The sequence below is a fragment of the Schistocerca piceifrons genome, unplaced genomic scaffold (genome assembly GCF_021461385.2).
Source record: "Schistocerca piceifrons isolate TAMUIC-IGC-003096 unplaced genomic scaffold, iqSchPice1.1 HiC_scaffold_2418, whole genome shotgun sequence".
Taxonomy (NCBI): Eukaryota; Metazoa; Arthropoda; class Insecta; order Orthoptera; family Acrididae; genus Schistocerca; species Schistocerca piceifrons.
The window spans coordinates 123,176-144,735 of record NW_025728358.1 but is presented as its reverse complement, the minus strand read 5'-3'; the positions used below and the strand labels follow the sequence as shown (position 1 = coordinate 144,735).

The 21,560-nt window shown below is 47.0% G+C and overlaps 3 non-coding genes across 3 annotated transcripts; all 3 read left to right on the top strand.

The window, feature by feature from the left end:
• Window positions 1-1,977: 1,977 nt before the first annotated feature.
• Window positions 1,978-2,059, top strand: Trnal-cag. The gene has a single exon. It is a non-coding gene; the product is annotated as a tRNA-Leu (tRNA).
• Window positions 2,060-8,904: 6,845 nt separating this feature from the next.
• Window positions 8,905-8,986, top strand: Trnal-cag. The gene has a single exon. It is a non-coding gene; the product is annotated as a tRNA-Leu (tRNA).
• A 6,842-nt stretch (window positions 8,987-15,828) lies between these two features.
• On the top strand, window positions 15,829-15,910 carry Trnal-cag. The gene has a single exon. It is a non-coding gene; the product is annotated as a tRNA-Leu (tRNA).
• Window positions 15,911-21,560: the final 5,650 nt, after the last annotated feature.

Sequence of the window (21,560 nt, the reverse complement as noted above, 5' to 3'; positions counted from 1 at the left end):
TAAATTTTCTGCGGCCTCCGGCTCTCGTCTCAACCCCCGTAAAAGCAAACTTCTGAATTTGCGGGGCTTTGAAAATGTGGTTGTTCCGTGGGTTACGGCTGTTGAACACCATACACATTTAGGCATCTATCTTGAACGGTGTCCTCTTCGTATGGCTGCAAAAAATTGGCAAGTGGCCATTTCCAAGCTTCAAGGTGTTTTATTCGAACACTCATGGCGTTCGATACCGCTACTGCAAAAAAAGCGTGTATTAGACACTTATGTTTTATGTAAAGTATTTTACGTTGCTCAGTTGTTTCCGCTTCCAAGAATGCAGGGTGCAAAAATGGTCCAGCTTATCAACAGATATATTTGGCGGGGGCACATTTTTAAATTACGTTGTGATGTTCTTACGAAGCCGCGTCTTGCGGGCGGCTTGTCGTTCACCGATGTCCGTGTCAAGGCTGCGGCCCTTTATGTTAAGCGCACCCTCCATCTTTTATTTTCTGAGTCCTCGACTGTTACTTCGCGATTATTCCATGTCGTTCGTCCTGCGAGCTTGTCACCGCCTATTAACGTGGGGCCTCTAAATGCGAAGCTACGGCATGTTCGGGACTTCTACATTGAGATTAGTTATCTGGATCTCCACTTCCAACGTCGTCCTGTTTTTACTATGCGAACACTGCTTGACAAATGGCACAGGTCTTCTTCTTCCATCCCGATTGTTTTGCAATATCCCCGTTTTAATTGGCGTCACATATGGACGAATATTAGCTTACCCGTTCATTCAGCACCTGTTGCCTCCCTATGGTATAAGGTAGTTCACCAGCTGATTCCTACGAATGAACGACTTCATCGCATAGGTTTAAGTGTCTCTCCGCTTTGTCAAACGTGTGGTTGTGTTGATACACTCCAACACCGATTTACCCTGCGCTGACCGTCTTCGCATGTGGTACTGGCTGCGCCGACGATTGGCGTTACTCACCAGGAGCTCGGAATCGGCATTTACAACTGATATTCTCTGCTGGCCGGACACGGTTTTTTATCCCGGGACAAAGAACAATACCATTATGTGGCTTCTTGGCCGTTACATTTTTGCAGTGGTTGATGGTGATGGTATTTCCGATTTTATTTCGTTTATTGGTTACATGCTTCATGAGTACTGGACGCAACAATCTTTCCCACATCTTAAGAGGGACTTTGCGAATATGCTTAGTATTGTCTTCGAAAAGCAGGGGATTGGTTAAGTTTCCACTTCTCTTGATCGCTCCTGCGCCAGTTACATTAATGGCACCGGTATAGGGCATACTGATCTCACTTCACGATAGGAAGACATTCTCGCTAGCTCTTACTTATTTTGCTTTCCTGCCAAGCTTTTACCTGTTTGGATAGACACTGCATCACAAGCCCCGTGTCCACATATAAGTATCATAAGACTCTGAACCAAGGGAAATTACTACGTATTGGTGCCACTGTGCTTCAGTGCAGGGAGGAGGAGACGTCATGGCCAGGCCTCGGATTTCGACCCCTGCCCAACGCGCCTCCCCCGAGCTGCACTGGGTCAACACAGTGAAAGAAATACAAAAAGAAAAAAAATGGATAAAGCATAAAAAAAATGGATAAGGCGTCGGACTTCGTACAAAAAAAAAAAAAAAAAAAATGGATAAGGCATCGGTCTCCTAAACCGGGGATTGTGGGTTCGAGTCCCACCAGAGGTACACAAAAAAAAAAAAAAAAAAAGGGGGTATGATTCCTGCTTCGGGTAAAAAAAAAAAAAAAAAAAAAAAAAAAAAAATATGGATAAGGCGTCGGACTTCGGATCCAATATAAAAAAAGAAAAAAAAAAAAAAGCGGTCTAAGGCGCTGGTTTAAGGCACCAGTCTCTTCGGAGGCGTGGGTTCGAATCCCACCGCTGCCAATTTTTACTTCTCGTTTTTGTGCCATTGCGGTGTGTTCTCGTGGGGTAGAACGCAGCTCCTGTGACCGCCGCGTCGCGTAGGTAGCGTGGCCGAGCGGTCTAAGGCGCTGGTTTCAGGCACCAGTCTCTTCGGAGGCGTGGGTTCGAATCCCACCGCTGCCAACGTTTTCTGTCTCGAAAACAGGAGCACTGATTTCCCGCGGAAGGAAAAAGCGCAGCGTCGGTTTCTTAAACTGTCGTAGCACAGTGGTGCGTGGTGTAACAACAGGATTCACCGGCGCAGTTTCGTCTCATGATTGCTGGCGTTCGTCTCCACGAGACGCGTCCCGAGCATGCCGTTCTACGAAGTGGAAACGTTAATTTTTGCAGTTGTCGTCAAGTAGCGGGTGGGCGCTCGCCGTGTTTGTTGGAGGAGTGCTTGTGTCGTTATCCGCTGTCGTCTAGTGGCTGGATACCTGGCTCTCGCCCAGGAGGCCTGGGTTCGATTCCCGGTACCGGAAATGCACATTTTATTGCTCCTCTTATGCGACTTGTCCCGACTTAGCTCGACTGACGCTCCGCTGACGCTTGCAGAAAACTACGTAAAATATGATTCGCGGCCACAAGTGACGGCGAGAGAGATGCGACATCTGTCCACCTCTTATCCGGGCACATACCTGCGGTCAACAGACTTGGAGGACTGCAAGACATTGCCACGGGGGTTGAATGCAGCTAACCACTCTGCTCAGTGTCCATCAGCGCGGGCACGTTCGTTTGCCAGTATACATATAATGGAGACCGCGTCTGACACAGCTGTTGCGAGACACAGTCGGCCGAGCTTTGCTGTGCACAGCCACTTGCAGTCGCGAGAGTTGAATTCCGCGGTGGCTCCGTGGCCGTGATTGTCTAGTGGTCAGGACATTGCGTTGTGGCCGCAACAACCCAGGCTCGAATCCGGGTCACGGCACTTTTTAAAGTTCTGCCTTGCTGTCGCTGCAATGACGATAGTGACCCAGTGATTGAAATCACGTTGCCCTCCTGATTTTGTGCTCATGTTCCTCAGGCTGCAGGTGGCACTACCGATTCCTTATAAACACGCGATGCCGCCGCACCAGGGCGCTGGCAGCTGCCTGTGTAGTTAATCTCTATTCGAAAAGGGCAGTCGTTCGAGGTGCGATGTTCGAGCAACCAGTCGCAGCAGATCAGGAAGCTGTGTCGTGCACTGCATTCTACAAATGCCAGGAACACTGGTGTAGGTAGCGTGGCCGACAGTTCCGCTTGAGACGCGACAGCGATCGCACGTGCTGTGTATTCGATCCGCCGTTTCCCTCGGGTTGTGACTATTTACTTTCTGTGTGTGACGTTTCTTTGTCTTCTTTTCTTCGTTGTTTCGTCGCCTTAGTGTTTGTGTTGTGTCTTGTGTTGTATAGCGGCTCTTGCCGCATTAATTAAGTGTTATGGCTTCCCGGTTGTTTCCGCGGAAGTGTACTCTCAGTTTTCAGTTTAACAAGGCTACCAGGAATGTTCAACCAACTTCGTTGGAAATTCACGAATGGATTGTGGATACGATTGGCATTACATCGGACCAGGTACATACGGCGTATTTTGACACAGAACTTTACTGCTTTTTTGTGAAATTGTTGAACCCGGTTTTGCTAGATAAGATTTTACTTAAACATGGTGAGCAAGTGTCGTTCCGTCATAGAGATGGTTCTGTTAGCAGTGTTACTGTTTCAAATGCTGAAATTACGTATACCACAGTTCGGGTTTATAATTTACCCCCTGAAGTTGAAAACAGTTACCTCAAGGAAGCTTTGCTTGGTTATGGTACCGTTCGGTCAATTCGAAATGAACGTTGGTCTGCACAACATAAGCTGCAATGTTATAATGGTGTCAGATCGGTTGAAATGCATATTAAGTCGAACATACCGTCCCATCTGGTTGTATGTGGTTATCGTGTTCATCTTACTTATGAGGGGCAAGTTGGTACGTGTTTTCTATGTAATGAAAATGGTCATGTTCGTGCTAATTGCCCTAAGCGGGTGTTTGTGCTTAAAAATGGGCTAGCACAACGCCGCAAATTACCGGTTGCTGATCTTGTGCCAGCAGCTTCCTCCACTGTCTCGTGTCAGCCTCCTGCAGTAGATTCTTCACAACGGGTGACACCTTCCTCTGATGCAGGTTTTCCCCCCGTTACCCACTCGCCCAGATGTATCGGCTGCTTCTACACCGATCCCGTCTGTTTCCAATAACAAACGCCGTCGTGCTAGTGATACCGGTAGCACTGATGACGAAGCTGCTGTTTCGCAGCCGGTTTTGCGGATCTGACGAGAGACTTCCGGAATCTCCCATGCTTGTTTTGGATTCCGTTCCCACTGTGTCTCCTGCTTTGCCTGATGACGTCAAACTTGCTGCCACGCCGTCGGCGCAAGAGCCCCAACATTCGGTCGAGGTGGTGTTGACATCCCCCCCGACACAGGCATCACCACATGTTGACGACACTTCGGTGCAGACAGCTGTTTGTCGGAAAATCGCTTCTAGAACTGCGCGCTCCGCTTCAGCGGATTCCAACCCTATCTCTCCACCTCCTACACTTCCAATACCTACACCTTCTGATGCCGGTGCCGATGTTCCTGATGCAGTTTTCCCCTTGCTTGCTCCTTCTTCTGATTCCTCTCGCCCTGCTAATCCTTCGGATGCCTTGGTTGACGTGCCTGATCTCGAACCCCCCACTCCACCTGCTCTTGAATCTGGTGTGCATCAGATACGCCGTCGGGTGAAAGTGCCCCCCAATCTTCACGCGGTGCGGAAAAAACACAAGCATGCAAAGGATGACTCTGATTCCGTTGATTCCGGGCAATCACCCTCTGCCATGTCTGATGTTGATGATCTGGATGTCGTTGCTTCTAATGTGGTGTAATTAGGGTTCATTTTCCCTTTTGTTTTGTTGATGTTGCAGGCGTACACGTTTATTACTTAAATATAAATAGCATTCAATCTGCTCTGAAGTTAGCGTCTCTGCAGCAGTTCATTTATGACTCTGCAGCTGATGTTGTTTTCCTGCAGGAAGTCTCCGTTGCACACCTGTTTGTTCCTGGCTTTCGCACTATTCTAAATTTTGCGCCTGAGTTTTCCACAGGTACTGCCTTACTAATTCGTGACGGTATCCCCGTTACCGAAATTGAGCTCTTAGACTCGGGAAGGGGTATTGGTTGTCGGTTATTTGACACAACCTTGGTTAATATTTACGCCCCCTCTGGTTCCAGCAAACGGCAGGAAAGGTCTCGTTTTTATAAAGAGGATCTGATTTATCTTTTACGCAAAAATCCTGCGACTTTGATATTGGGGGGTGATTTTAATTGTGTATTACAAGCTAAGGACCAATCGCCTCATTTTAATTATTGTTTCGAGCTACATTCTCTTGTACGTCAACTACGACTACGCGATGCGTGGGAGGTTAAACACCCCACTTTAGTTAAATTTACATTTTTTTACTGCCACGTCAAGTAGTCGACTGGACCGATTGTATATTTCTGATCCCCTTAGTGTTTCTGTTTTAAATGTAGATGTTATTCCAGCCAGTTTTACGGATCATTGTGCCCTTGCGGTTATAATTAATTTGGAGCGTCAGCCTCTTAAACTTTATCGGCCGCTGTGGAAATTAAATGTCTCCTTGCTCGATGACCCTGACATCGAACCTCTAATACAGACGGCGTGGGACATGTGTTTACGTTCTCTGCGATACTATCCGTCTAAGCTTCACTGGTGGATCCACTGTGCGAAGCCAAAACTACGTCGCACTTTAATGTCCTACAGTTATAATAGAGCGCGAGATCTGAAACTGACTTTTGAGTATTATTATTCTGTGCTTCGCGAACTTTATGATACTTCTCGAATGACAGGTGCCCACCTTTCTGAGATTCGGAAAATTAAAGCCAAGCTCCTTAGTATTAAACGGCTTCAGATGGAAGGATTGAAGATTAAATCTAAACCGCCGTCCACCTTAGCACATGAAATGACTTCCATGTACCACCTGTTTCGTCACCACAAGAACCGTCGACGTGTATTGATTGACGGCCTTATGGCAGCTGATGGTTGCCGGCTTACCTTACAGAATCAAATAACCCATGAACTTACCTGCTACTATGAGACCTTATATGCTGTGGCTGATTCTGATCCGCTTGATGTTGATGAGATTTTAACTGCTATCCCATCAGTTTTAACAGAGGACCATAATGTGGAATTTTTAGCTCCTTTTACTGCAGACGAAATTTCAGCTTTCATTGCTTGTTCACCATCTCACAAATCTCCTGGTCCGGATGGCCTTCCTAAGGAATTTTTTGTTCGCTTTTGGACTATTATAGGGCCTGTTTTTACGGATATTGTAAATGAAATCTTAAATGGTGGCACAATTCCAGCCGATTTCAAGAGAGGTACGGTTGTCCTGATACCAAAATCTGCTGGTTTGAAGACAGCTAGTGACTTTCGTCCTTTAACCCTTTTAAATTTTGATTATAAGACGGCTGCTAGGGCTGTTAATGCACGTCTATCCCTCTTGCTTACACCTGTGATAACTCCTTGTCAAAGCTGCTTTCCAGGGCGCTCCATATTGACTCCTCTGGCGGGGTATCGTGATGTCGTGTCGATTGTCGCTGTCACCAATATTTCCTGTGCGCTTTTATTTGTTGATTTTAGTAAGGCTTTTGATCGTGTGTCCCATTCGTTTTTAGAGCTTCTGCTGCGCCGACTCGGTTTTAATGAAAAGGCGCTGCTGGTACTTAAGAATATGACGACTGGTATTTCTGCTAAGATTGACATTAATGGCCAGCTAACGAAGGTCATTGATATTAAACGTGGCGTCCCGCAAGGTAGCCCTTTATCCATGACCCTTTATGCTCTCTCCCTTCAACCACTCCTCTCTCGTCTCAACTCGACACTTCGTGGTCTTACGATTTCTGGGGTTACCCTGACAGCAACAGCTTATGCTGATGATTTGGTTGTTTTGCTTCGTTCCGCCGCCGAAGTGCCGCAGTTGAAAATGGAACTAGATAAATTTTCTGCGGCCTCCGGCTCTCGTCTCAACCCCCGTAAAAGCAAACTTCTGAATTTGCGGGGCTTTGAAAATGTGGTTGTTCCGTGGGTTACGGCTGTTGAACACCATACACATTTAGGCATCTATCTTGAACGGTGTCCTCTTCGTATGGCTGCAAAAAATTGGCAAGTGGCCATTTCCAAGCTTCAAGGTGTTTTATTCGAACACTCATGGCGTTCGATACCGCTACTGCAAAAAAAGCGTGTATTAGACACTTATGTTTTATGTAAAGTATTTTACGTTGCTCAGTTGTTTCCGCTTCCAAGAATGCAGGGTGCAAAAATGGTCCAGCTTATCAACAGATATATTTGGCGGGGGCACATTTTTAAATTACGTTGTGATGTTCTTACGAAGCCGCGTCTTGCGGGCGGCTTGTCGTTCACCGATGTCCGTGTCAAGGCTGCGGCCCTTTATGTTAAGCGCACCCTCCATCTTTTATTTTCTGAGTCCTCGACTGTTACTTCGCGATTATTCCATGTCGTTCGTCCTGCGAGCTTGTCACCGCCTATTAACGTGGGGCCTCTAAATGCGAAGCTACGGCATGTTCGGGACTTCTACATTGAGATTAGTTATCTGGATCTCCACTTCCAACGTCGTCCTGTTTTTACTATGCGAACACTGCTTGACAAATGGCACAGGTCTTCTTCTTCCATCCCGATTGTTTTGCAATATCCCCGTTTTAATTGGCGTCACATATGGACGAATATTAGCTTACCCGTTCATTCAGCACCTGTTGCCTCCCTATGGTATAAGGTAGTTCACCAGCTGATTCCTACGAATGAACGACTTCATCGCATAGGTTTAAGTGTCTCTCCGCTTTGTCAAACGTGTGGTTGTGTTGATACACTCCAACACCGATTTACCTGCGCTGACCGTCTTCGCATGTGGTACTGGCTGCGCCGACGATTGGCGTTACTCACCAGGAGCTCGGAATCGGCATTTACAACTGATATTCTCTGCTGGCCGGACACGGTTTTTTATCCCGGGACAAAGAACAATACCATTATGTGGCTTCTTGGCCGTTACATTTTTGCAGTGGTTGATGGTGATGGTATTTCCGATTTTATTTCGTTTATTGGTTACATGCTTCATGAGTACTGGACGCAACAATCTTTCCCACATCTTAAGAGGGACTTTGCGAATATGCTTAGTATTGTCTTCGAAAAGCAGGGGATTGGTTAAGTTTCCACTTCTCTTGATCGCTCCTGCGCCAGTTACATTAATGGCACCGGTATAGGGGCATACTGATCTCACTTCACGATAGGGAAGACATTCTCGCTAGCTCTTACTTATTTTGCTTTCCTGCCAAGCTTTTACCTGTTTGGATAGACACTGCATCACAAGCCCCGTGTCCACATATAAGTATCATAAGACTCTGAACCAAGGGAAATTACTACGTATTGGTGCCACTGTGCTTCAGTGCAGGGAGGAGGAGACGTCATGGCCAGGCCTCGGATTTCGACCCCTGCCCAACGCGCCTCCCCCGAGCTGCACTGGGTCAACACAGTGAAAGAAATACAAAAAGAAAAAAAATGGATAAAGCATAAAAAAAATGGATAAGGCGTCGGACTTCGTACAAAAAAAAAAAAAAAAAAAAATGGATAAGGCATCGGTCTCCTAAACCGGGGATTGTGGGTTCGAGTCCCACCAGAGGTACACAAAAAAAAAAAAAAAAAAAGGGGGTATGATTCCTGCTTCGGGTAAAAAAAAAAAAAAAAAAAAAAAAAAAAAATATGGATAAGGCGTCGGACTTCGGATCCAATATAAAAAAAGAAAAAAAAAAAAAAAGCGGTCTAAGGCGCTGGTTTAAGGCACCAGTCTCTTCGGAGGCGTGGGTTCGAATCCCACCGCTGCCAATTTTTACTTCTCGTTTTTGTGCCATTGCGGTGTGTTCTCGTGGGGTAGAACGCAGCTCCTGTGACCGCCGCGTCGCGTAGGTAGCGTGGCCGAGCGGTCTAAGGCGCTGGTTTCAGGCACCAGTCTCTTCGGAGGCGTGGGTTCGAATCCCACCGCTGCCAACGTTTTCTGTCTCGAAAACAGGAGCACTGATTTCCCGCGAAGGAAAAAGCGCAGCGTCGGTTTCTTAAACTGTCGTAGCACAGTGGTGCGTGGTGTAACAACAGGATTCACCGGCGCAGTTTCGTCTCATGATTGCTGGCGTTCGTCTCCACGAGACGCGTCCCGAGCATGCCGTTCTACGAAGTGGAAACGTTAATTTTTGCAGTTGTCGTCAAGTAGCGGGTGGGCGCTCGCCGTGTTTGTTGGAGGAGTGCTTGTGTCGTTATCCGCTGTCGTCTAGTGGCTGGGATACCTGGCTCTCGCCCAGGAGGCCTGGGTTCGATTCCCGGTACCGGAAATGCACATTTTATTGCTCCTCTTATGCGACTTGTCCCGACTTAGCTCGACTGACGCTCCGCTGACGCTTGCAGAAAACTACGTAAAATATGATTCGCGGCCACAAGTGACGGCGAGAGAGATGCGACATCTGTCCACCTCTTATCCGGGCACATACCTGCGGTCAACAGACTTGGAGGACTGCAAGACATTGCCACGGGGGTTGAATGCAGCTAACCACTCTGCTCAGTGTCCATCAGCGCGGGCACGTTCGTTTGCCAGTATACATATAATGGAGACCGCGTCTGACACAGCTGTTGCGAGACACAGTCGGCCGAGCTTTGCTGTGCACAGCCACTTGCAGTCGCGAGAGTTGAATTCCGCGGTGGCTCCGTGGCCGTGATTGTCTAGTGGTCAGGACATTGCGTTGTGGCCGCAACAACCCAGGCTCGAATCCGGGTCACGGCACTTTTTAAAGTTCTGCCTTGCTGTCGCTGCAATGACGATAGTGACCCAGTGATTGAAATCACGTTGCCCTCCTGATTTTGTGCTCATGTTCCTCAGGCTGCAGGTGGCACTACCGATTCCTTATAAACACGCGATGCCGCCGCACCAGGGCGCTGGCAGCTGCCTGTGTAGTTAATCTCTATTCGAAAAGGGCAGTCGTTCGAGGTGCGATGTTCGAGCAACCAGTCGCAGCAGATCAGGAAGCTGTGTCGTGCACTGCATTCTACAAATGCCAGGAACACTGGTGTAGGTAGCGTGGCCGACAGTTCCGCTTGAGACGCGACAGCGATCGCACGTGCTGTGTATTCGATCCGCCGTTTCCCTCGGGTTGTGACTATTTACTTTCTGTGTGTGACGTTTCTTTGTCTTCTTTTCTTCGTTGTTTCGTCGCCTTAGTGTTTGTGTTGTGTCTTGTGTTGTATAGCGGCTCTTGCCGCATTAATTAAGTGTTATGGCTTCCCGGTTGTTTCCGCGGAAGTGTACTCTCAGTTTTCAGTTTAACAAGGCTACCAGGAATGTTCAACCAACTTCGTTGGAAATTCACGAATGGATTGTGGATACGATTGGCATTACATCGGACCAGGTACATACGGCGTATTTTGACACAGAACTTTACTGCTTTTTTGTGAAATTGTTGAACCCGGTTTTGCTAGATAAGATTTTACTTAAACATGGTGAGCAAGTGTCGTTCCGTCATAGAGATGGTTCTGTTAGCAGTGTTACTGTTTCAAATGCTGAAATTACGTATACCACAGTTCGGGTTTATAATTTACCCCCTGAAGTTGAAAACAGTTACCTCAAGGAAGCTTTGCTTGGTTATGGTACCGTTCGGTCAATTCGAAATGAACGTTGGTCTGCACAACATAAGCTGCAATGTTATAATGGTGTCAGATCGGTTGAAATGCATATTAAGTCGAACATACCGTCCCATCTGGTTGTATGTGGTTATCGTGTTCATCTTACTTATGAGGGGCAAGTTGGTACGTGTTTTCTATGTAATGAAAATGGTCATGTTCGTGCTAATTGCCCTAAGCGGGTGTTTGTGCTTAAAAATGGGCTAGCACAACGCCGCAAATTACCGGTTGCTGATCTTGTGCCAGCAGCTTCCTCCACTGTCTCGTGTCAGCCTCCTGCAGTAGATTCTTCACAACGGGTGACACCTTCCTCTGATGCAGGTTTTCCCCCGTTACCCACTCGCCCAGATGTATCGGCTGCTTCTACACCGATCCCGTCTGTTTCCAATAACAAACGCCGTCGTGCTAGTGATACCGGTAGCACTGATGACGAAGCTGCTGTTTCGCAGCCGGTTTGCGGATCTGACGAGAGACTTCCGGAATCTCCCATGCTTGTTTTGGATTCCGTTCCCACTGTGTCTCCTGCTTTGCCTGATGACGTCAAACTTGCTGCCACGCCGTCGGCGCAAGAGCCCCAACATTCGGTCGAGGTGGTGTTGACATCCCCCCCGACACAGGCATCACCACATGTTGACGACACTTCGGTGCAGACAGCTGTTTGTCGGAAAATCGCTTCTAGAACTGCGCGCTCCGCTTCAGCGGATTCCAACCCTATCTCTCCACCTCCTACACTTCCAATACCTACACCTTCTGATGCCGGTGCCGATGTTCCTGATGCAGTTTTCCCCTTGCTTGCTCCTTCTTCTGATTCCTCTCGCCCTGCTAATCCTTCGGATGCCTTGGTTGACGTGCCTGATCTCGAACCCCCCACTCCACCTGCTCTTGAATCTGGTGTGCATCAGATACGCCGTCGGGTGAAAGTGCCCCCCAATCTTCACGCGGTGCGGAAAAAACACAAGCATGCAAAGGATGACTCTGATTCCGTTGATTCCGGGCAATCACCCTCTGCCATGTCTGATGTTGATGATCTGGATGTCGTTGCTTCTAATGTGGTGTAATTAGGGTTCATTTTCCCTTTTGTTTTGTTGATGTTGCAGGCGTACACGTTTATTACCTTAAATATAAATAGCATTCAATCTGCTCTGAAGTTAGCGTCTCTGCAGCAGTTCATTTATGACTCTGCAGCTGATGTTGTTTTCCTGCAGGAAGTCTCCGTTGCACACCTGTTTGTTCCTGGCTTTCGCACTATTCTAAATTTTGCGCCTGAGTTTTCCACAGGTACTGCCTTACTAATTCGTGACGGTATCCCCGTTACCGAAATTGAGCTCTTAGACTCGGGAAGGGGTATTGGTTGTCGGTTATTTGACACAACCTTGGTTAATATTTACGCCCCCTCTGGTTCCAGCAAACGGCAGGAAAGGTCTCGTTTTTATAAAGAGGATCTGATTTATCTTTTACGCAAAAATCCTGCGACTTTGATATTGGGGGGTGATTTTAATTGTGTATTACAAGCTAAGGACCAATCGCCTCATTTTAATTATTGTTTCGAGCTACATTCTCTTGTACGTCAACTACGACTACGCGATGCGTGGGAGGTTAAACACCCCACTTTAGTTAAATTTACATTTTTTTACTGCCACGTCAAGTAGTCGACTGGACCGATTGTATATTTCTGATCCCCTTAGTGTTTCTGTTTTAAATGTAGATGTTATTCCAGCCAGTTTTACGGATCATTGTGCCCTTGCGGTTATAATTAATTTGGAGCGTCAGCCTCTTAAACTTTATCGGCCGCTGTGGAAATTAAATGTCTCCTTGCTCGATGACCCTGACATCGAACCTCTAATACAGACGGCGTGGGACATGTGTTTACGTTCTCTGCGATACTATCCGTCTAAGCTTCACTGGTGGATCCACTGTGCGAAGCCAAAACTACGTCGCACTTTAATGTCCTACAGTTATAATAGAGCGCGAGATCTGAAACTGACTTTTGAGTATTATTATTCTGTGCTTCGCGAACTTTATGATACTTCTCGAATGACAGGTGCCCACCTTTCTGAGATTCGGAAAATTAAAGCCAAGCTCCTTAGTATTAAACGGCTTCAGATGGAAGGATTGAAGATTAAATCTAAACCGCCGTCCACCTTAGCACATGAAATGACTTCCATGTACCACCTGTTTCGTCACCACAAGAACCGTCGACGTGTATTGATTGACGGCCTTATGGCAGCTGATGGTTGCCGGCTTACCTTACAGAATCAAATAACCCATGAACTTACCTGCTACTATGAGACCTTATATGCTGTGGCTGATTCTGATCCGCTTGATGTTGATGAGATTTTAACTGCTATCCCATCAGTTTTAACAGAGGACCATAATGTGGAATTTTTAGCTCCTTTTACTGCAGACGAAATTTCAGCTTTCATTGCTTGTTCACCATCTCACAAATCTCCTGGTCCGGATGGCCTTCCTAAGGAATTTTTTGTTCGCTTTTGGACTATTATAGGGCCTGTTTTTACGGATATTGTAAATGAAATCTTAAATGGTGGCACAATTCCAGCCGATTTCAAGAGAGGTACGGTTGTCCTGATACCAAAATCTGCTGGTTTGAAGACAGCTAGTGACTTTCGTCCTTTAACCCTTTTAAATTTTGATTATAAGACGGCTGCTAGGGCTGTTAATGCACGTCTATCCCTCTTGCTTACACCTGTGATAACTCCTTGTCAAAGCTGCTTTCCAGGGCGCTCCATATTGACTCCTCTGGCGGGGTATCGTGATGTCGTGTCGATTGTCGCTGTCACCAATATTTCCTGTGCGCTTTTATTTGTTGATTTTAGTAAGGCTTTTGATCGTGTGTCCCATTCGTTTTTAGAGCTTCTGCTGCGCCGACTCGGTTTTAATGAAAAGGCGCTGCTGGTACTTAAGAATATGACGACTGGTATTTCTGCTAAGATTGACATTAATGGCCAGCTAACGAAGGTCATTGATATTAAACGTGGCGTCCCGCAAGGTAGCCCTTTATCCATGACCCTTTATGCTCTCTCCCTTCAACCACTCCTCTCTCGTCTCAACTCGACACTTCGTGGTCTTACGATTTCTGGGGTTACCCTGACAGCAACAGCTTATGCTGATGATTTGGTTGTTTTGCTTCGTTCCGCCGCCGAAGTGCCGCAGTTGAAAATGGAACTAGATAAATTTTCTGCGGCCTCCGGCTCTCGTCTCAACCCCCGTAAAAGCAAACTTCTGAATTTGCGGGGCTTTGAAAATGTGGTTGTTCCGTGGGTTACGGCTGTTGAACACCATACACATTTAGGCATCTATCTTGAACGGTGTCCTCTTCGTATGGCTGCAAAAAATTGGCAAGTGGCCATTTCCAAGCTTCAAGGTGTTTTATTCGAACACTCATGGCGTTCGATACCGCTACTGCAAAAAAAGCGTGTATTAGACACTTATGTTTTATGTAAAGTATTTTACGTTGCTCAGTTGTTTCCGCTTCCAAGAATGCAGGGTGCAAAAATGGTCCAGCTTATCAACAGATATATTTGGCGGGGGCACATTTTTAAATTACGTTGTGATGTTCTTACGAAGCCGCGTCTTGCGGGCGGCTTGTCGTTCACCGATGTCCGTGTCAAGGCTGCGGCCCTTTATGTTAAGCGCACCCTCCATCTTTTATTTTCTGAGTCCTCGACTGTTACTTCGCGATTATTCCATGTCGTTCGTCCTGCGAGCTTGTCACCGCCTATTAACGTGGGGCCTCTAAATGCGAAGCTACGGCATGTTCGGGACTTCTACATTGAGATTAGTTATCTGGATCTCCACTTCCAACGTCGTCCTGTTTTTACTATGCGAACACTGCTTGACAAATGGCACAGGTCTTCTTCTTCCATCCCGATTGTTTTGCAATATCCCCGTTTTAATTGGCGTCACATATGGACGAATATTAGCTTACCCGTTCATTCAGCACCTGTTGCCTCCCTATGGTATAAGGTAGTTCACCAGCTGATTCCTACGAATGAACGACTTCATCGCATAGGTTTAAGTGTCTCTCCGCTTTGTCAAACGTGTGGTTGTGTTGATACACTCCAACACCGATTTACCTGCGCTGACCGTCTTCGCATGTGGTACTGGCTGCGCCGACGATTGGCGTTACTCACCAGGAGCTCGGAATCGGCATTTACAACTGATATTCTCTGCTGGCCGGACACGGTTTTTTATCCCGGGACAAAGAACAATACCATTATGTGGCTTCTTGGCCGTTACATTTTTGCAGTGGTTGATGGTGATGGTATTTCCGATTTTATTTCGTTTATTGGTTACATGCTTCATGAGTACTGGACGCAACAATCTTTCCCACATCTTAAGAGGGACTTTGCGAATATGCTTAGTATTGTCTTCGAAAAGCAGGGGATTGGTTAAGTTTCCACTTCTCTTGATCGCTCCTGCGCCAGTTACATTAATGGCACCGGTATAGGGGCATACTGATCTCACTTCACGATAGGGAAGACATTCTCGCTAGCTCTTACTTATTTTGCTTTCCTGCCAAGCTTTTACCTGTTTGGATAGACACTGCATCACAAGCCCCGTGTCCACATATAAGTATCATAAGACTCTGAACCAAGGGAAATTACTACGTATTGGTGCCACTGTGCTTCAGTGCAGGGAGGAGGAGACGTCATGGCCAGGCCTCGGATTTCGACCCCTGCCCAACGCGCCTCCCCCGAGCTGCACTGGGTCAACACAGTGAAAGAAATACAAAAAGAAAAAAAATGGATAAAGCATAAAAAAAATGGATAAGGCGTCGGACTTCGTACAAAAAAAAAAAAAAAAAAAATGGATAAGGCATCGGTCTCCTAAACCGGGGATTGTGGGTTCGAGTCCCACCAGAGGTACACAAAAAAAAAAAAAAAAAAAGGGGGTATGATTCCTGCTTCGGGTAAAAAAAAAAAAAAAAAAAAAAAAAAAAATATGGATAAGGCGTCGGACTTCGGATCCAATATAAAAAAAGAAAAAAAAAAAAAAAGCGGTCTAAGGCGCTGGTTTAAGGCACCAGTCTCTTCGGAGGCGTGGGTTCGAATCCCACCGCTGCCAATTTTTACTTCTCGTTTTTGTGCCATTGCGGTGTGTTCTCGTGGGGTAGAACGCAGCTCCTGTGACCGCCGCGTCGCGTAGGTAGCGTGGCCGAGCGGTCTAAGGCGCTGGTTTCAGGCACCAGTCTCTTCGGAGGCGTGGGTTCGAATCCCACCGCTGCCAACGTTTTCTGTCTCGAAAACAGGAGCACTGATTTCCCGCGAAGGAAAAAGCGCAGCGTCGGTTTCTTAAACTGTCGTAGCACAGTGGTGCGTGGTGTAACAACAGGATTCACCGGCGCAGTTTCGTCTCATGATTGCTGGCGTTCGTCTCCACGAGACGCGTCCCGAGCATGCCGTTCTACGAAGTGGAAACGTTAATTTTTGCAGTTGTCGTCAAGTAGCGGGTGGGCGCTCGCCGTGTTTGTTGGAGGAGTGCTTGTGTCGTTATCCGCTGTCGTCTAGTGGCTGGGATACCTGGCTCTCGCCCAGGAGGCCTGGGTTCGATTCCCGGTACCGGAAATGCACATTTTATTGCTCCTCTTATGCGACTTGTCCCGACTTAGCTCGACTGACGCTCCGCTGACGCTTGCAGAAAACTACGTAAAATATGATTCGCGGCCACAAGTGACGGCGAGAGAGATGCGACATCTGTCCACCTCTTATCCGGGCACATACCTGCGGTCAACAGACTTGGAGGACTGCAAGACATTGCCACGGGGGTTGAATGCAGCTAACCACTCTGCTCAGTGTCCATCAGCGCGGGCACGTTCGTTTGCCAGTATACATATAATGGAGACCGCGTCTGACACAGCTGTTGCGAGACACAGTCGGCCGAGCTTTGCTGTGCACAGCCACTTGCAGTCGCGAGAGTTGAATTCCGCGGTGGCTCCGTGGCCGTGATTGTCTAGTGGTCAGGACATTGCGTTGTGGCCGCAACAACCCAGGCTCGAATCCGGGTCACGGCACTTTTTAAAGTTCTGCCTTGCTGTCGCTGCAATGACGATAGTGACCCAGTGATTGAAATCACGTTGCCCTCCTGATTTTGTGCTCATGTTCCTCAGGCTGCAGGTGGCACTACCGATTCCTTATAAACACGCGATGCCGCCGCACCAGGGCGCTGGCAGCTGCCTGTGTAGTTAATCTCTATTCGAAAAGGGCAGTCGTTCGAGGTGCGATGTTCGAGCAACCAGTCGCAGCAGATCAGGAAGCTGTGTCGTGCACTGCATTCTACAAATGCCAGGAACACTGGTGTAGGTAGCGTGGCCGACAGTTCCGCTTGAGACGCGACAGCGATCGCACGTGCTGTGTATTCGATCCGCCGTTTCCCTCGGGTTGTGACTATTTACTTTCTGTGTGTGACGTTTCTTTGTCTTCTTTTCTTCGTTGTTTCGTCGCCTTAGTGTTTGTGTTGTGTCTTGTGTTGTATAGCGGCTCTTGCCGCATTAATTAAGTGTTATGGCTTCCCGGTTGTTTCCGCGGAAGTGTACTCTCAGTTTTCAGTTTAACAAGGCTACCAGGAATGTTCAACCAACTTCGTTGGAAATTCACGAATGGATTGTGGATACGATTGGCATTACATCGGACCAGGTACATACGGCGTATTTTGACACAGAACTTTACTGCTTTTTTGTGAAATTGTTGAACCCGGTTTTGCTAGATAAGATTTTACTTAAACATGGTGAGCAAGTGTCGTTCCGTCATAGAGATGGTTCTGTTAGCAGTGTTACTGTTTCAAATGCTGAAATTACGTATACCACAGTTCGGGTTTATAATTTACCCCCTGAAGTTGAAAACAGTTACCTCAAGGAAGCTTTGCTTGGTTATGGTACCGTTCGGTCAATTCGAAATGAACGTTGGTCTGCACAACATAAGCTGCAATGTTATAATGGTGTCAGATCGGTTGAAATGCATATTAAGTCGAACATACCGTCCCATCTGGTTGTATGTGGTTATCGTGTTCATCTTACTTATGAGGGGCAAGTTGGTACGTGTTTTCTATGTAATGAAAATGGTCATGTTCGTGCTAATTGCCCTAAGCGGGTGTTTGTGCTTAAAAATGGGCTAGCACAACGCCGCAAATTACCGGTTGCTGATCTTGTGCCAGCAGCTTCCTCCACTGTCTCGTGTCAGCCTCCTGCAGTAGATTCTTCACAACGGGTGACACCTTCCTCTGATGCAGGTTTTCCCCCGTTACCCACTCGCCCAGATGTATCGGCTGCTTCTACACCGATCCCGTCTGTTTCCAATAACAAACGCCGTCGTGCTAGTGATACCGGTAGCACTGATGACGAAGCTGCTGTTTCGCAGCCGGTTTGCGGATCTGACGAGAGACTTCCGGAATCTCCCATGCTTGTTTTGGATTCCGTTCCCACTGTGTCTCCTGCTTTGCCTGATGACGTCAAACTTGCTGCCACGCCGTCGGCGCAAGAGCCCCAACATTCGGTCGAGGTGGTGTTGACATCCCCCCCGACACAGGCATCACCACATGTTGACGACACTTCGGTGCAGACAGCTGTTTGTCGGAAAATCGCTTCTAGAACTGCGCGCTCCGCTTCAGCGGATTCCAACCCTATCTCTCCACCTCCTACACTTCCAATACCTACACCTTCTGATGCCGGTGCCGATGTTCCTGATGCAGTTTTCCCCTTGCTTGCTCCTTCTTCTGATTCCTCTCGCCCTGCTAATCCTTCGGATGCCTTGGTTGACGTGCCTGATCTCGAACCCCCCACTCCACCTGCTCTTGAATCTGGTGTGCATCAGATACGCCGTCGGGTGAAAGTGCCCCCCAATCTTCACGCGGTGCGGAAAAAACACAAGCATGCAAAGGATGACTCTGATTCCGTTGATTCCGGGCAATCACCCTCTGCCATGTCTGATGTTGATGATCTGGATGTCGTTGCTTCTAATGTGGTGTAATTAGGGTTCATTTTCCCTTTTGTTTTGTTGATGTTGCAGGCGTACACGTTTATTACCTTAAATATAAATAGCATTCAATCTGCTCTGAAGTTAGCGTCTCTGCAGCAGTTCATTTATGACTCTGCAGCTGATGTTGTTTTCCTGCAGGAAGTCTCCGTTGCACACCTGTTTGTTCCTGGCTTTCGCACTATTCTAAATTTTGCGCCTGAGTTTTCCACAGGTACTGCCTTACTAATTCGTGACGGTATCCCCGTTACCGAAATTGAGCTCTTAGACTCGGGAAGGGGTATTGGTTGTCGGTTATTTGACACAACCTTGGTTAATATTTACGCCCCCTCTGGTTCCAGCAAACGGCAGGAAAGGTCTCGTTTTTATAAAGAGGATCTGATTTATCTTTTACGCAAAAATCCTGCGACTTTGATATTGGGGGGTGATTTTAATTGTGTATTACAAGCTAAGGACCAATCGCCTCATTTTAATTATTGTTTCGAGCTACATTCTCTTGTACGTCAACTACGACTACGCGATGCGTGGGAGGTTAAACACCCCACTTTAGTTAAATTTACATTTTTTTACTGCCACGTCAAGTAGTCGACTGGACCGATTGTATATTTCTGATCCCCTTAGTGTTTCTGTTTTAAATGTAGATGTTATTCCAGCCAGTTTTACGGATCATTGTGCCCTTGCGGTTATAATTAATTTGGAGCGTCAGCCTCTTAAACTTTATCGGCCGCTGTGGAAATTAAATGTCTCCTTGCTCGATGACCCTGACATCGAACCTCTAATACAGACGGCGTGGGACATGTGTTTACGTTCTCTGCGATACTATCCGTCTAAGCTTCACTGGTGGATCCACTGTGCGAAGCCAAAACTACGTCGCACTTTAATGTCCTACAGTTATAATAGAGCGCGAGATCTGAAACTGACTTTTGAGTATTATTATTCTGTGCTTCGCGAACTTTATGATACTTCTCGAATGACAGGTGCCCACCTTTCTGAGATTCGGAAAATTAAAGCCAAGCTCCTTAGTATTAAACGGCTTCAGATGGAAGGATTGAAGATTAAATCTAAACCGCCGTCCACCTTAGCACATGAAATGACTTCCATGTACCACCTGTTTCGTCACCACAAGAACCGTCGACGTGTATTGATTGACGGCCTTATGGCAGCTGATGGTTGCCGGCTTACCTTACAGAATCAAATAACCCATGAACTTACCTGCTACTATGAGACCTTATATGCTGTGGCTGATTCTGATCCGCTTGATGTTGATGAGATTTTAACTGCTATCCCATCAGTTTTAACAGAGGACCATAATGTGGAATTTTTAGCTCCTTTTACTGCAGACGAAATTTCAGCTTTCATTGCTTGTTCACCATCTCACAAATCTCCTGGTCCGGATGGCCTTCCTAAGGAATTTTTTGTTCGCTTTTGGACTATTATAGGGCCTGTTTTTACGGATATTGTAAATGAAATCTTAAATGGTGGCACAATTCCAGCCGATTTCAAGAGAGGTACGGTTGTCCTGATACCAAAATCTGCTGGTTTGAAGACAGCTAGTGACTTTCGTCCTTTAACCCTTTTAAATTTTGATTATAAGACGGCTGCTAGGGCTGTTAATGCACGTCTATCCCTCTTGCTTACACCTGTGATAACTCCTTGTCAAAGCTGCTTTCCAGGGCGCTCCATATTGACTCCTCTGGCGGGGTATCGTGATGTCGTGTCGATTGTCGCTGTCACCAATATTTCCTGTGCGCTTTTATTTGTTGATTTTAGTAAGGCTTTTGATCGTGTGTCCCATTCGTTTTTAGAGCTTCTGCTGCGCCGACTCGGTTTTAATGAAAAGGCGCTGCTGGTACTTAAGAATATGACGACTGGTATTTCTGCTAAGATTGACATTAATGGCCAGCTAACGAAGGTCATTGATATTAAACGTGGCGTCCCGCAAGGTAGCCCTTTATCCATGACCCTTTATGCTCTCTCCCTTCAACCACTCCTCTCTCGTCTCAACTCGACACTTCGTGGTCTTACGATTTCTGGGGTTACCCTGACAGCAACAGCTTATGCTGATGATTTGGTTGTTTTGCTTCGTTCCGCCGCCGAAGTGCCGCAGTTGAAAATGGAACTAGATAAATTTTCTGCGGCCTCCGGCTCTCGTCTCAACCCCCGTAAAAGCAAACTTCTGAATTTGCGGGGCTTTGAAAATGTGGTTGTTCCGTGGGTTACGGCTGTTGAACACCATACACATTTAGGCATCTATCTTGAACGGTGTCCTCTTCGTATGGCTGCAAAAAATTGGCAAGTGGCCATTTCCAAGCTTCAAGGTGTTTTATTCGAACACTCATGGCGTTCGATACCGCTACTGCAAAAAAAGCGTGTATTAGACACTTATGTTTTATGTAAAGTATTTTACGTTGCTCAGTTGTTTCCGCTTCCAAGAATGCAGGGTGCAAAAATGGTCCAGCTTATCAACAGATATATTTGGCGGGGGCACATTTTTAAATTACGTTGTGATGTTCTTACGAAGCCGCGTCTTGCGGGCGGCTTGTCGTTCACCGATGTCCGTGTCAAGGCTGCGGCCCTTTATGTTAAGCGCACCCTCCATCTTTTATTTTCTGAGTCCTCGACTGTTACTTCGCGATTATTCCATGTCGTTCGTCCTGCGAGCTTGTCACCGCCTATTACCGTGGGGCCTCTAAATGCGAAGCTACGGCATGTTCGGGACTTCTACATTGAGATTAGTTATCTGGATCTCCACTTCCAACGTCGTCCTGTTTTTACTATGCGAACACTGCTTGACAAATGGCACAGGTCTTCTTCTTCCATCCCGATTGTTTTGCAATATCCCCGTTTTAATTGGCGTCACATATGGACGAATATTAGCTTACCCGTTCATTCAGCACCTGTTGCCTCCC